The sequence below is a fragment of the Cervus elaphus genome, chromosome 26 (genome assembly GCF_910594005.1).
Source record: "Cervus elaphus chromosome 26, mCerEla1.1, whole genome shotgun sequence".
NCBI lineage: Eukaryota > Metazoa > Chordata > Mammalia > Artiodactyla > Cervidae > Cervus > Cervus elaphus.
Window position 1 is genome coordinate 42149310 of NC_057840.1, and position 15320 is coordinate 42164629.

Genomic DNA, 15320 nt, shown 5'->3' on the forward strand with positions numbered 1-15320 from the left:
TGGTTCTGCTTATTCCCCTGCACCCCAGAGACCACCAGGACAGTGACCCACCCAGCCTGGCTGACCCCATCCTGTCACTCTTTAGAAAAACTCTCTACCATTAAGAGATGACGGACAGAATCAAACCAATTCATCAAGTGATTCATTGTGCAAAACCCAAAATAATAACTTCGAACCTCAGCTCTCCCTGTTATAGCTTATGTAACTGTTTTTTGTATCTCTCTTTTTATTTAGTCTACTAGGACAAAAGACCAGCTATCATATTTGCCCCATAAAGTCCTTAAGAAGAATGAGTATCAATCTTTTTGAGCGACTGCTGTCATATCCTTCCATTATTGATTCATTGCTTACTCTTTAGATCATTTCACGTCTTCCAAGAGAAATTTTGTTAATTCTTACCACACTTAAGAAAATTCTAGGTGATTCTAGCTAAAGATTTGTCAATTTTGTTTATCTTTTCAAAGAACCAGCTCTTGGTTTCATTTTGTCTTTTTAGTCCTCTGTTTCATTGATTTCTGGTGTAACTTTTCTTGTTTCCTTCCATTGACTAACTTTGGACTTTGTTCTTCCTTTTCTAGTCTCTTGAGGTATAACATTAGGTTGTTATTGGAGATTTTTCTTTTTTCCTGATGAATTTCCTCTTTCTTTTATTTTTTAGATTTACTTTATTGAAGTATAGTTGATTTACAATGTTGTGTTAATTTCTGCTGTACTGCAACATGATTCAGTTATACACATATATACATTCTCTTTTATAATCTTTTACTTTGTGGTTTATCACAGGATATTGACTCGAGTTCCCTGTGGTATACAGTAGGACCTTGTTGTTTATCCATCCTGTATATAATAGTTTGCATCTGCTAACCCCCAAACTCCCAATCCAACCCTCTTCCTCCCCCATCCCCTTGGCAACCACAAGTCTGATTCAATTCCCTCTTAGAACTGTTTTTGCTGTATTCCACAATGGCATTCTAGAAGTTGACTCTTCGTTTCAGTTCTCCAAAGAGAATCAAAGGCCTGATAGCTTCCTGAAAGTGGGACAGAGCTTAAACACAGAGAAGTCCTGACCCACAGGTCTTGGGTCAGCTGACACAGTTCCAGGAAAAGCAGCTAGAAACACACCTGAAGTCCCCCAGAAGCTGGTCCCTCTGTGAAAGGCTCTGATGGGTGAGGGTCCCTGGGGGACAGCACAGAACGCCATTCACGCATGAGAACTACAACTCAAGATTCCACCACAGAAATAAGACCTACCGTGGCATGCTAATTTTGCCCTGATTTGTTGCAAAGGCCTGACTGACCTTGCCTGTGTATGCTCAGTCACTTCAGTCATGTCTGACTCTTTGTGACCCTATGGACTGTAGCTCACCAGGCTTCTCTGTCCATGGGATTCCCCAGGCAAGAATCCTGGAGTGGGTTGCTATGCCCTCCTCCAGGGGATCTTCCCGACCCAGGGATAGAACCCAGGTCTCCTGCATCTCCTGCATTGCAGGTGGATTCTTTACCACTGAGCCACTGAGGAAGCCCCTGACTGATCTTAAAAATACATAAAATAGACATATTGGTCATCAGATGCATTATACTCCGAAACGAACCAGATATTTTTCAGTCAATTTTCTGATCCAATCAGGCTGTTTGTCCTTCAGTCTTACAACACAGAGTTTTTCTGAAGACCATTTTAAATCAAGCAGCATTTTCTGTGATTTCTTTTTTTCCCAACTTTTTATTTTGAAAATTTTCAAACCTAGAGTAAGACGACAGAATGCCGCAATGACTACCCCTACCCCATCACCTAGATGCACCAACCATTACACTTTGTCACGATGGCTTGATGGAACAGCAGTTCACCTTGGAGTCGCACGGGATGACCCTTGAGAAGGGTGAGAAGAGCCTCACGCAGGCCAAGACGCTCTGGTTTCCTGCCGACAGGTGACTGCTCAGTCGTCAGGCATGTCGAGATTCTCTGGGCCTCTGTTTGGCTGAGGCTAGACTGCTCTTTCTAGATTAAGAAACAAGGGAGGTTAATTGAGGAAAAGTGTGCGTTGCACTTATGCAAATGCACTTAAGAAAATGTCGATGAATTCAGTAAATACATGGACTTCCCTGGTGGTCCAATCGTTAAGGATCTGCCTTCCAATGCAGGAAACATGGGTTCAATTCCTGGGCAGGGAACTAAGCCCACGTGTTGCAACTAGAGAAAGCCAGCATACGCACCACAGTGAAGACCCAGCGCAGCCAAAAAGAAAACATTCAGTAAATAGAAAAAGAAAGAAAGTGAAGTAGCTCTGTTGTGTCCGACTCTTTGCAACCCCATGGACTGTAGCCTACCAGGCTCCTCCATCCATGGGATTCTCCAGGCAAGAACACTTGGAGTGGGTTGCCAGTTCCTTCTCCAGGGCATCTTCACAACCCAGGGATTGAATCCTGGTCTCCCGCATTGCAGGCAGATGCTTTACCCTCTGAGCCACCAGGGAAGCCCAATAAATAGAAAGTGTATTTTTATTTACTGGAAATCAAGTTTCAAGCAAAACACATCTTACGTTTGCATATATCATACATTCACTCGCCAAATATATATGAAGCTCCTAGCCATACCCAGCACTTTTCTGGACCCAGAACATTACAGCACAGCCAAGCTCAGACCTCACAACCTTCACCACGGAGGGACGGGGACCAGTGACGAACTAGAACAGAGATGCCACACTGGGATGCGTGATCTGGAGGAAATGAAACGGGGCAATACTCAGGGTGAGGTTAGTGACTCCAGCTCATCCCTCAGAGCCATGGGCCCAGCGAATGGAAAGAGCCAGAAAAACATGTTCCAGATACAAACAGGAGGAACGGGGTGGGGGGGGAGAGGAGGAGGAGGTGAGCCCAGAAACCATCAGGCCCTGATGCATAAGGTCTCACTAGGCCTGGAAAAGAGCTTGAATTACATTCTAAATTCCGAGGAAAATCAGTAGGTTTTTATGCCGAGAAAGGCCACGATCTGAAAGAAGTTGCAAAAATCCCTCTGGCCATTGTGCAAAAACAGCGGTTATAGGGTCTGTATTAGTTTCTACAGGATGCTGTAACAAAGCACCACAAACTGGGGGGATGTGGGGAGGGTTAAAACAACAGAAATCTATTATCTCACAGTTCTGGAGGCCAGAAGGGCAAAATCAAGGAGTTGAGAGGTCTTGTTCCCTCCAAAGTCTCTAGGGGAGGAGGCTTCCTTGCCTCCTCCAGCTCCTGGTGGTCCCATGGGGTCCAGAGACAGACTGGGACCTGGGCCCCTTTGCTGCAGTGTTGCAAAGCTTGCACCTGGACACGCCTCTCCTCTAACTACAGAATACAAAGAAACTATAAGGGACTAAAAATAACTGTGTGCATGCCCAGTTAGGGCAAATTCTGGACCAAAAGTTACCCAAAAATCCAGCTGCCATTTCTGAGGAGCTGGAAGCACAAAACTGGGTGTTGGGAACAAAAACAGGGTACCACACATGTCCCCTGCACTCAACACCACAAAGGGGTGGGCAGATCACCTAGGCCACCCCTCCAGCCTGACCCTAAACACACCCCTACCCTCACCCTATATAAGGCACAAGATAAAGGAGCAAGCTTGCCCCCCCCCCATCCCATGGGAGGGAGCAAGGAAGCCTGTTACTTGTTTTTGCTCCCTCTTGCAGCCAGCGCAGGAGCCCCAATAAACCCTTGCCTGAATTTTTTTCTTTTTTTTTTAACATCAAGGCAATTTATTAACAGAAAACAATAACTTGAGGTGTCCAGTTCACAGATAGCGACCACAGTGATCCCCCCTTCTCGCGGGTGCTGTCAGAGGGATTGGGTGTAACATCCTCTATCCGCCCAACCTCCACCCCTGAGCGGGCAAGGGCTCCGAGCGCTGCCTGGGCCCCTGGTCCAGGAGTCTTGGTCCTATTTCCTCCTGTGGCCCGGAGTTTGACGTGAAGGGCAGTGATGCCCAGCTCCTTGCATCTCAGGGCTACACCCTGGGCAGCCAATGTGGCAGCATATGGCAAGGACCCATCTCGGTCATCCCTTCATCCCACCAGTTACACGACAGATGGTTTCCTTGCCAAAAAGATCAGTGACATGGACAAAAGTGTCACTGAAGCATGCAAAGGTGTAGCACACACCAAATACATTTTCTCCTTCAGCCACCTGAGGGCTGAGGCTGATGACCTGTTCTTCCTTCTTTTCTTTCCCCTTGCGAGGTGTCATTGCTGTGTGTCTTCTCCAGACTCCACCACCAGAAAGAGAGCCTAAATTTCTTGTCTGGCCTCTTGTTGTTGTTGTTTAGTCACTAAGTCATGTCCGATTCTTTGAGACCCCATGGACGGTAGCCCACCAGACTCCTCTGTCCATAAGGATTTCCCAGGCAAGATTACTGGAGTGGGTTGCCATTTCCTTCTCCAAGGGATCTTCCTGGACCAGGGATTGAACCTGGGTCTCCTGCACGGGCAGGTGGGTTCTTTACCACTGAGCCACCACCTCTAGTCAATTTCTATTGACCGGGGAAAGCCAAGAACTCAGTCAGTATCAGTCCTAGGTTCATGGCAGCATCATCACAGTCTCTGCCTCCATCCTTACGTGGCCATCTTCCCTGTGTGTGTGTTTCCATGTCTCTTGCTCACAAGAACGCCAGCCAGATAGGATTAGGGCTAACCCTAATGATTTCATTTTCACTTGATTGCAACTGCAAAGATCCTATTTCTAAATAAGGGCACATTTAAAATTTCCAGGGGTTGGGATTTCAATTACCTTTTAGGGGGACACAGTGGGCAGGGGCACAGGAAGAAGTGAGGGGCTCTTCGGGGCTCCTGCAGTGTCCAGATAGGAGAAAGGTGGCTGCAATGCTTGGACAATGAATGGGGGAAACGAGGGACGATTTTGTAAATCTACCCACAAGACTTACGGAGAGTGACAGCAAGAGAGCCATCAGGAGTGCCTTCTAGAATTTCAGATGACAAAACTAGGAAGATGGTGCGGCCATTCATGAGATGGAAAAGTTAAGAGAAGGGTCAGGTTTGGAGTAAAAATCAGTAGCTGTATTTGGAGCATGTTCAACTTGAGATGCCCTTGAGTTGCACCTATGGAGCGATCAAGGAAACTCTTGAATCTGCAAGTCTGGGTCTTAGGGGAGAAGTTAGGACTAGATTGTGAATTTGAAAATTAGCAGCATGGGGGATCTTCATTTTCTTTTTAATATTTATTTATTTGTTTTTGGCTGCAGTGGTTCTTCATTGCTGGGCCTAGGTTTCTCCAGTCACCGCTAGTGGGGGCTACTCCTCGTTGTGGTGTGCGGGGGTTTCTCATTCCAGTGGCTCCTCTTGCTATGGAGCACAAGCCCTAGGGTCAGTAACTGCGGGCTCTAGAGTGTGGGCTCAGTAGTTGTGGTACAAGAGCTTAGTTGCCCCTCGGCATGTGGAATCGTCCCAGATCAGGGATGGAACCTGTGTCCCCTGCACTGGCAGGCAGATTCTTAACTGCTGGACCATCAGGGAAGTCCTTAATTTGCATTTCATCATGAGTAGGATAGTTGAGACTTTGAATGAGAAAATGATTTTGAAAAAAAATGATAAAGACTAGTTTAATCATCAAGATATTTCCAGAGAGTAATTACTTGATGTGAGGAAAATGAAAGTGTTAGTCACTCAGTCGTGCCTGACTCTTTGCAGCCCCAATGACTGTAGCCCACCAGGCTCCTCTGTCCATGGGATTCTCTAGGCAAGAATACTGCAGTGAGTAGCCATTCTCTTCTCCAAGGGATCTTCCCAACCCAAGGATCGAACCCAGGTCTCCTGCATTGCAGGCGGATTCTTGACCCAATGAGCCACCCAGGAAGCCCAATTACTTGAAGCTTCATAGCTGAACAGAGAACGTTGTGGAGTCACTGGCCGATGGTTTAGTTTACTCGGATATTAGGAAGTGAGGGGACCATGCATTGCTGGCTTTGTTACTCTGCGACTTGTGAGCCCTGGAATTTGGTTATTAATCAAGGAGAAGTGAATCCTGTGTGACATGACAAGAATGTTTCCATATTTTGAACAACTGTTCTTAAATCCAAAATAATCCCATAAGAAAAAGCCTGGCTCCATTTGGTGATGTTTGACTGCTGACAGCTTCTAAGCCTCATCCTTCCGGCCAACCCCTCTATCACATGGAGCAAGAAAGCCTGAGTGCTCCCTCTTTCGGCACAAGTGTCCCTTTGGACCAGAGGGACAGTCCAACCACGGAAGCTTTTCCCACGCCTGGACCCTCACTTGGCCCCACCCCAAGAAGCCCCAGGCCAGTCTCTCGTCCTTGCTCTCTCAAGACATGTCTGGACCAGCTTGAGAAACCTGTTCTGCTCTTCCCAAATGCCTGATTATGTGGGCAATAACCTTTTCATACACCCTTCTGCTGTGAGTGTGGCATCATCAGTCTTAGCATCCAAACCCAGGGCCAGGTGGGATTCCAGCTCACTTGTTCAAAGCGGCTAAAATGAAACCCGGGAATCAGCCGTAGTGTTTAGGGAAGAAAAGGACCATTTACCACTCCAACAGAAAAGACAGGAAGCAGCTGGGAAGTCTGATGAAACGGTGTCCGATAAAACAGCTGGATCCACAGGAGAGGAACCTGCGAGCCCAGGGCCATTCGATGAGGCCCCAACACCCCTTGCAGAGGGAGCATAGAGCCTCACCAGCAAAGAGTAAGAGCAGGCTGGTAGCTGAGCCCTGTTTCGATACAGATCAGAATCTCAATTTGAAAGAGAAAAGTGAAAGTCACTCAGTCGTGTCTGACTTTTTGCAACTCTGTAATACAATCTGTGGAATTCTCCAGGCGAGAATACTGGAGTGGGTAGCCTTTCCCTTCTCCAGGGGATCTTGCAGGCCGATTCTTTACTGGCTGAGTCACGAGGGAAGCCCAAGAATACTGGAGTGGGTAGCCTATCTCTTCTGCAGCGGATCTTCCCGACCCAAGAATCAAACTGGGTCTCCTGCATTGCAGGCGGATTCTTTACCAACTGAGCGATCAGGGAAGCCCCTTGAAATAGAAAGGTTAGTAAATTATAGAAACTTGCTTCTCGTGTTTGGGGGCCAGAGGATGGGTGGGGAGGCCCAGGAGATGAAGGCAGTGCATGAGGTATAAAAATCACATCCTCCAACTTGTAAAACAAGACAAGTGACTGTGTTACCTGGAAAGCATACACCTCTGTGGTTTAAACCGTGTTTTGTCTAAACCAGCGGTCCCCAATCTTTTGGCACCAGGGATCGGTTTCGTGGAAGACAGTTTTTCCATGGACGGGGATGGGGGGATACTTTTGGGTTTGCCTGCTGCTCACTTCCTGCCATGCAGCCCATGTCCTAATGGGCCTCGGACTGGTCTGTGGCCCCAGGGTTGGGGGCCCATGTTCTAAACCACTCACAGTTTTCAGGTTAAGCCTTCTCAGAGTTGGTAATCTCTAAACATGTGTTGTAACTTAATTCTACACCCTGGTTTTTGTACTCCTTTGTAGGAAATATGCACCAGATTATAGAAAGGCTCAGTCAGGATGGGGCAGGGGGTGGGGGGCGGGGGTTGGGTATGGTTTCTGGTGCAATGGTCTCCACGGAGAACATGAGAAAACACCCTTTGTGTTGGTGCAGAAAGGGAGGGGGGCAGGGAAGGACAATCAGGGAACTTTGGGTGATGCTGCAGAAAGGATGAGAGCGCTGAGTTCCAGCCCCACTTCTGTAACTAACCTTAGGAAACTCATTTAACATCTCACTTCCTCAATTTCTCCTCCATAAAAAAAAGAGCAAGGTTCAAGTGGATGGTCTCTAAGGTCTGAAATCACTACACTTCCATAATTCATGGTCTCTAAGCCAAAGACGCCAGGCTTAAAATGTTACAAAGAACAGAGATGTGGCCAGATACAATCCCCTTCCAGCGTGACTTGTTTGTAGCCTGTGAATCCATCTGAATAAGGTTCCAGGTTTCAGATCCTACCAGATCCCCCAGTAATTCCTGGGGGACCGCAACCCTGTTATTTCCAGGGCTGGAGTCAATGGGCACCAGCCTCTCCCGTCTCTGCCACACACCCCTTTGGAAACCACTCCGGTCACGAGGCGAACGGGAAATAACTCAGATCTTCCAGCTCCCGCGAACACTGTACACGGTTTCTCCACGGGAGCTGCCAAGATGCTAAGCTCCTCTCCGCAGTTTTAAGTGGCTGCTCTCGAAGAGACCAAGCAAGATGAGTGATGCAGCAAGGCCAGCCCCAAAGCACAGAGCGACGGAAACCAAAGCCGACTTAAGCTCACAGAATGTGGACCAGGAAAAGGCTGGTTTCCTCTTCGTTTTGAAGGCACGAGAGACGCTCCTGAGAATCAAGCAGTCAAGCTAACCCTGCTTGGAAGGGTCTATATTCTAATGCTTTCTACATTATGCTTTTGGCCAGCCAGCCACCTGGCACATCTGTTTCCAGCTACGAAACTGTTCTTGGAAAACACTCTGGCACATGCTCTGTTCTCCCCTCCACTCGCATCCTGTCCTCAGACCACCTCCTCTCCTCCAGGACCCCAGGAAAACCAAGACAAAACCAGGAGCCCAAGAAAACCAAGACAAAGGTGCCATCCCTGGTGAAGATGAACTGAACCAGGTCCTATTGACTCATGTTAAGACTCTGCAGAAGTCACTGCTAATTTACATCTAAGTTGCATCCACTTATACTGGAAATAAAGTCAGGCTTTGCTTCCTGACGTTGTGGCTTTTTCCATGCATGCATGCTAACTTGCTTCAGTTATGTCCGACTCTGTGAGACCCCACGGACTGCAGCCTGCCAGGCTCCTCTGTCCATGGGATTCTCCAGGCAGGAATACTGAAGTGGGTTGCCATGGCCTTCTCCAGGGGATCTTACCGACCCAGGGATCAAAACTGTCTCTTATGTCTACCTGCATTAGCAGGAGGCTTCTTTACCACCAGCACCACCTAGGAAGCCATCGTGTGCCAAATCATGAGCCACGGGCTTCTTTCTTGGGATGGATATATTGTTATGGAATTGCTCCTCCCTCTTCCCTGCAAATGGAGAGAACTACCCCGCCCCACCTCCCACCCAATGTTTAAGCCCTTTGACCCCTTCTTTTGTCTGCAAAGGGCTTCATCCACATGGAGAGGGTGACAGGCCTGAGAAGCTGAGGGACATCATGCCTGGCCTAAAGAAAGAGGATTTTCACTTTTAATTACAGAGTAGACCCACAGGATTTGTGCTTCTGAGAGGGTAACAGGCAGGAAGTCCAGGGGTCTCCAAACGGAGGAAATAGGCCGCAAGTGTCAGACACTTTTTCTCTCTCCCTTAAGCAGCAGGAGGAAACCAACTACAAGGGTCAGAATTTTTTTCCCTTCTCCATACAAAATCAAAAGGAGGTTTCTCTATGGAAATGTTTTTCTTAAGCTATGTTAATGAAACTGTGTATTTGTTTTGGAATTTGCCTTTCTTCAAAATGGTTCCACCTAAGACTATCTTTTCGTCTTTTCTCAAACCTGGGGCCGATAATAGCTCAACAAACCAGCATTTGTATCAATTGTTTTATGGCTGGGGGATGACACACCTCCGGCCATCCTGTCTCAAAAATGCACATTGTGGGGGAGGGGCCCGCTGACCTCAAGGTCAGCCTTGAGGTGTCTCTCTTCTCTGGTTAACAGCTTTCTAACAGACAGAAGACAGCTTGCTGAAGACTAGCAAGGGGGCACTCTCCATTCCCTTCTGATGTCTGTGTCAGAACCTTTCTCTGTCCCTTTTCATATTTAATAAAAATCTGCTACACAAAAGCTCTTGAGTGATCAAGCCTGGTCCCTGATCCCGAAGTTAAATCTTCTTCGGAGATCACGAATCCGATCCCATTCACTGTAAGCTATATCATTTCCCTCATAATTATTCCTGAATTTACATAATTTGATGAACCAGTCAAATATGGGAGGTGCATTCAGTCTCTAGGGGACTAGAATGAAGAGTGAGAGGTGTCTCTCTGGTTTAAGAGGAGCCCATGGTGAGCAGGCCACCTCTGCTGAGAAGTTCCTGTTCCAGAAAGACTGGTTCCCCCACAGCACTGGAGTAGGGGAGATGCACACACAATCACACGTCACTCAGAGGAACAAGTCCATGATTCATACATAAATGACAACATCAAGACACTGGACAGGGACTTTCCTGGTCTGGCAGGTAAGACTTTGTTACTCCTAATGCAGAAACCTGGTCCCTGGCCAGGGAACTAGATCCCATATGCCTCAACTAAGAATCCACATGTTGCAACTAAGGCCTGCTGCTGCTGCTGCTAAGTCACTTCAGTCATGTCCAACTCTGTGCGACCCCATAGACGGCAACCAACCAGGCTCCCCCGTCCCTGGGATTCTCCAGGCAAGAACACTGCAGTGGGTTGCCATTTCCTTCTCCAATGCAGGAAAGGAAAAGTGAAAGTGAAGTTGCTCAGTTGTGTCTGACTCTTAGTGACCCCGTGGACTGCAGCCTACCAGGCTCCTCCGTCCATGAGATTTTCCAGGAGAGAGTATTGGAGTGGGCTGTCATTGCCTTCTCCAGCAACTAAGGCCTGGCACAGCCTAAATAAGCAAATAAATAAAATATTAAAAAAAAAAATAACAATAACCATTACTCCCCCTAGTCCTGGGCGTTGCCAGGCACTGTGCTGGTCCTTCACCTCTCTGCTCCCAGATTCTTCACCTTGGTCCCTTCTTTGCTGCCCTTCCTTCCCCAGCCCTGAGACCCCATCCAAAAAGTCCCTCTGACAGATGTCAGTGCATTTCCATTCAAAAGGATGGATAATGTGACTGAATAGCCCACATATTTGGACTACAAGTTTTCTAGTAAAATACTGGTCATAGGAAAAATGATTCTTCTTAAAATCACAAGAATAAAAAACAAAAATGGTGAGCAATACCATTTAGGCATGTGAGTCAGTGATAATGTTAGCTTCTTCAGTCTTCAGATCAAAATGTAGAGTAAATTGTAATAACTGTTAGCATCCCCACTTTGGACTTTCCTGATGATGCAGTGCATAAGAATCCACCTGCCAATTCAGGAGACATGGGAGTCTCAGTTTCAATCCCTGGGTCAGGGAGATCCTCTGGAGAAGGAAATGGCAACCCATTCAGTATTCTTGGAAATGCCACAGACAGAGAAGCCTGGTGGGCTACAGGCCACAAGGTCGCAAAGAGTTGGACACAAGTGAGCGCACACAGGACCCCGTTTCACGGGTGGGGACATTGGAACAACAGTGAATGCAAACTATTTGTATGGCTCCAAAGATTTGTCAAGTGTGAGTGTAAAACTATGCTCAAGTCATCCAGGGGGTAAAACCTAGAGGCCACACCTGGAGACAGTGCCCTGCAGACAGAGGCCAAGTCACTTATCACACAGAACTGTCTAACCCACACTCCTCAGAAGATGCAGGTTCAGTGTCATCAAGGGGAATTTTTATTATCTGAACCAGAGCCAGAATTCCATGAGGGAGGGAGGTAAGCCTCACAAGTTGCTCTGAGTAGAAGGTGAAGATCTAGCGGAATATCTGCATGGAGAAGCCTGGGCGACCCAGACAGGCACAGTGGGGTGGGGGGGACCGTGGGGGAACCAGAGATCAGACAAGGAGACGAGAGAAGGCGGGAGGGGAGGAGAGGAAGCAAGGATGTGAGTGGGGGGAGGCAGAGCCAGAGGTAGTGAGATGGTAACCAGTGGGATACCCATGGAGCAGGGTCATGAGAAATCTCCCCGGCCGGAGGCTGAAAGCGCTCAAGGATAAAAGTGTCTGATGTCAAACACTGGATGATATCACTTATAATATGTGCAATCGCAACTGTAACACAGATGGGACTTGCCTGGTGGTCCAGTGGTTAGGACTTGGCGCTTTCACTGCTGAAGCCCTGGTTCGATCCCTCCTGGGGGAACTAAGAGCTCTCAAATTGCGAGGTGCAGCCAATATATAAATAAACAAGCAAATAAGTAAATAAAATATGAACACATCTATGAAACAGAAACAGACTTACAGACCTAGAGAACAGACTGTGGTTGCCAAGCAGGCAAGGGTTGTAGGGGAGGGATGGATTGAGAGTTTGAGGTTGGCAGGTGCAAACTACTATACCCAGAATGGAAAAACAGCCAGGTCCTACAGGAGAGCACAGGAAACTAGATTCGATATCTGTAATAAACCCATAATGGGAAAGAATATGAAAAAGAATATACACATGTGTAACTGGATCACTTTGCTGTACATCAGAACCAAATACAACATGGTAAATCAACTAGACTTCAAAAAATTTTTTTAAATGTCTGACATAACTTTTAGGTTCTACGCTGTGGTACCAGGGTTAAAACTTGACGTCAGTGTTTTGAATGTTTCGAATGTTATTCATTTTCTTCCTTCTATCAAATCTCATCTCACATTTCAACCCTGACCGCCCCTGATGCTCCACACCTGATCCTGTCAAACAAGGTACCTTGATCCTTTCTGGGGTAAAACAGTCTGTTTCACATTATAACCACCCCTTTCCAAGTCCTTCTTCACCTCGTTTCTCCTCGGCTTCTCACCAGACTTCATGACCGTGTGTGTGTGTGTGTGTGTGTGTGTGTGTGTGTTTGTGTGTGTTCAGTTGATGACAATGTCTGTTCTGGTTCTCACGGCTGCTATGCCGACATCTCTCAGACCTCCGGCTTCGACTGCCAGGTTCTCAGCAATTTTAACGTTCTCATGTGTATCATGAAATCCAGCACCTGACAAAATGCGCTCATTGGCTGGCAGGGGCACTGCCGGCCACCTCATCAAGTTCTCTCCTCTTGAACGTGGCTAACAAGCCTCCTTGGAAGCCTGACATTGCCTTCAGAATCATTAAAGACCACGCATGAAATAGCCTCTGGCAAAACGAACTCCAAATAGTTCCTGATTGCTAAGTATGGTGTAACAGCGCTGCTGGCAAGGGATGAAACTAATCTCATGCAAATAACTAACTGGCCTCGGTGTAACTGTGACCTTGGGCAGCTGAGCCCTGAAGAGCATGAGGTGCCTTCTAGCTGGAGCACTTCAGAACTTAGAGGCCGTCCCGGCTGCTGAATCAGAAAGATCTTGTCCTGAGGGATTAACCTCCCCCATGTTCCACACTCAAATGTAATTTTAGCTAGAAACCTGAGCCTGGACACCCATGGTCCTACAAGCCCGGAGTGATAATCTATTGCCAAAAACCTGGTTGGGTTTTTCCAGAAAGAGCCTAATTGCAGATTTAGAGGTGTCTTATGTTCCTCTGATTGCCTCCTAGCCTCTTCCCCATTCCACTCCACCAGATCCTTCCAAAAAGGAGGAAATGAGAGCTCTTGCAGTCCACCAGAGCAAACCTCCTGATGCATTTTGCATCTCAGGTCTGCAGAAGATACTCGTGGCTAAGAAAGATGCTGAAAACTGCTGCCCTGGACCAACCTCACCCTCATCAGAACCAGTTAAGAAAAAAGGAAGAAAGGGCACTAATTTTAATGTGTGCAAGCAGTGCTGGGCAGTAGCATAGCATAACTTGTTTGTATGGTATCTCTGTGTTAAAATCAAGAACATGCAGGCTCAGAGAGGCTATTGACCATGTACACGATCGTAGCAGTAGGAAGGCTATGATTTGAACTTTTGCATCTGAAGCAGAAGCTTGTGCTACTTCCACTAGAATCATAGCTCTGTGGGGTACTTGACTACAAGGCAGATGAAAAAAGAAGTGGTTTTTTAAAATACACACCTTTATCAGACTGAAGAAGTTTCCTTCTGTTCCTAGTTAACAGAGGTTTTATTGTAAATGGCTATTGAATTTATCAGATGCTCTCTCTCAGTCTACTGAGATGAAAATACGGTTTGGTTTTGGTTTGTTTTGTGGGAAAGGGGTTTAAGTTTGTGAATTATATAGATTGATTTTCAGGTTTCATGACAACTTTGCACTCCTGGAATAAATGTATTATTCAATTTAATATATAATTGCTAAAATTGTGTTGAGAATTTTTACAACTCTTCTCATGATAATATTCTTTCCTTATAATGTCTTTGTCTGGTTTTATTATTGTTTATCTTTTTCTTTTTTTCTTTGGCCATGCAGGAGCTTAGTTCGTTCACCAGGGATGGAATTCAAGCCGCTTGCATTGGAAGTACAGAGTCTTAAGCACTGGATCCTCAGGGGAGTCCCCACCATTTATAGAAGGTAGTGTTAACCTCATAATGATTCCCTGGGGGTCCAGATAGTAGAGAATCCCCCTACAATGTGGGAGACCTGGGTTTGATCCCTGGGTCAGGAAAATTCCCTGGAGAAGGGAATGGCAACCCACTCCAGTATTCTTGCCTGGAGAACTCCATGGACAGAGGAGCCTGGTAGAATACAGTCCATGGGGTCGCAAAGAATCAGACACAACTAAACAACTAACACTCTCACTTTTCAGCCTCATAGAATGACTTGTGAAGTATTATTTCCTTTTTCTTCAATTGTCTGGAAGACTTCAGGTAGAATTGACATAATTTTTCTGTAAATGTTTGGTATGGTTCCTGAGTGAAGCATCTGGGCCTGAAATTTCCTTTGTGAGAAGTTTATAACTACAAATTCAACTTTTTAAATAGACATCAGACAGTTTGGGTGATTTGTCTCTTTTTGGGTGGTTTTGATAGCTTGTGTCTTTCAAGGAAAGTATCCATTTCATCTAAGTTGTCAAATTTATTAGAATAAGGTTGTTCAGAATAGTCTTCCATTATCCTTTAGTATCTGTAGGATCTGTAATGATATCACATCTCTCATTTTTTTATATTGGCAATTTCTGTCTGCTCTCTTCTCTTCCTGATTAGTATGACTAAGGTTTATCAATTTGATTGATTTTCTCAAAGAAGCAGTTTTTGGCTTATTAGTATTCTCTACTGTTCTTGAAGTTTATTTCAGTAATTTTTATAGTTTCCTTTCTTCTGCTTACTTATTTTGCTCTTTTTGTTTGCTTGTTTCCTAAGTAGGAAGTAGAATTCATTGAGTTTGAGACCTTTCTTGTTTACAAAATATAGGCATTCAATGCCCTGAATTTCCTAGTAAGTACTGAATTAGTGGCATGTCATAAATTTTTATATATTGCATTTTCATTTTAGTTCAGTGAAAAGCACCTTCTAATTTCTCTTTTGAACACTTCTTTGATCCCAGAGTTTTTTTTTTACAAGTGTGTTGTTTAATTGCCAAACATCTAGGAACTTTCCAGAGACCTTCCTGTTACTGACATCTAATATAATTCTATTATGATCAGAGAGCATACACTGTATAACTAGAATTCTCATTGATGTATTCAGACTTCTTTTAGGGCC

At 45.9% G+C, this 15320-nt stretch overlaps 1 pseudogene; it reads right to left on the reverse strand.

The window, feature by feature from the left end:
- Positions 1–1815: 1815 nt before the first annotated feature.
- LOC122684268 lies at positions 1816–9720 on the reverse strand (annotated as a pseudogene).
- Positions 9721–15320: the final 5600 nt, after the last annotated feature.